The sequence below is a fragment of the Galeopterus variegatus genome, unplaced genomic scaffold, assembly GCF_000696425.1.
Source record: "Galeopterus variegatus unplaced genomic scaffold, G_variegatus-3.0.2 Scaffold895, whole genome shotgun sequence".
Lineage (NCBI taxonomy): Eukaryota > Metazoa > Chordata > Mammalia > Dermoptera > Cynocephalidae > Galeopterus > Galeopterus variegatus.
The window spans coordinates 299,375-300,657 of NW_007727006.1; positions in this window are offsets into that span (position 1 = coordinate 299,375).

Consider the following 1,283-nt stretch of genomic DNA (forward strand, 5'->3'; position numbering starts at 1 on the left):
CTTCCCTGTCCCCTGCCCTGGCCCTGGCCTCTGCACGTGGAGCCTTTCCCCTCTCCCTCCCGGTTCTTCCTGTATTTCCCCTCCCCACACTCTGACTGTGAGAGCCATGCCACAGTTTTGCCTGTTTTGGACAGAGGTGGTAGCGTAGAGGCTGCAGAGGGGGCAGGAGGGAAGTGTCCCTATGTAGCTGTCAGGCTGCAGGGAGGGGAAGAGGAAGTGGTCACTTAAGAAGCTACCAAGACTGTTTCACAGTATCTTGAGGATCCAACCCTGAGCCATCCCTGTGAGTTTCTGAATCACCTTCCAGGCTCCCCTGGAATGTTCTTTGTGCTTCACAGTGTAAAGTTCACCTGGAAATTCAAGACAGATTTCCCATCAGGAGCCCCCTGTAGTATCCACTTTATTCCTTTCCAGATGGACTCCCTCACACCTTTTTTTTTTTTTATCTTCACGGCATGTACATGCTGCCTTTTCTGGCTTTTCTTTTACCTTTGGCTACCAAGCTCATTTCTCCAGCAGACCCTGAGAGATTCCAGGAATCCTCCTCTGGAAGCATGAATACAGAGACTGAAAGAGAGTATAGGTCAGCAGTGCTGGGCCACATTCCACACCCCCTTTGACTTGCCTGTCATAGCCTCCGACAGCAGAAGCTCGCAGGGCCAGGAGGCTCACCTAGGTGGGTGGGTGGGCCTATTCATGTTTCCAGGGGCCCATGGTGGCCTGCCGGGGATGCTACACAATCAGCACAACACACTTTCCAAGAACCATCATTTGTCTCTTTCTCTCTCTCTCTCTCTTCTTTTTTTTTTTTGGCAGCTGGATGGTACAGGGATCCGAACCNTTCTCTCTCTCTCTCTCTTCTTTTTTTTTTTTGGCAGCTGGATGGTACAGGGATCCGAACCCTTGACCTTGATGTTACAACACTGTGCTCTAATCAACTGAACTAACTGGCCAGCCCTCCATTTCTCTTAACAGTAAGTAGTTTTAACCATTATTTTTTTATTAAGAGAAATACAGTTATGTGTGAAGGAGAATGCAAAATTCAAATGAACTTTTACAATAAAACCTAAGACTTCAAGGACTGGGAGTGAGCTGATTCTGCCAACATTTTGAGTTCCTCGGGACCGGCAACGGGATCGCAACCCTCGGTGTTGCTCCCGCATCTCGCTCAGCCAGTGAGNTTCTCTCTCTCTCTCTCTTCTTTTTTTTTTTTGGCAGCTGGATGGTACAGGGATCCGAACCTTTGACCTTGATGTTACAACACTGTGCTCTAATCAACTGAG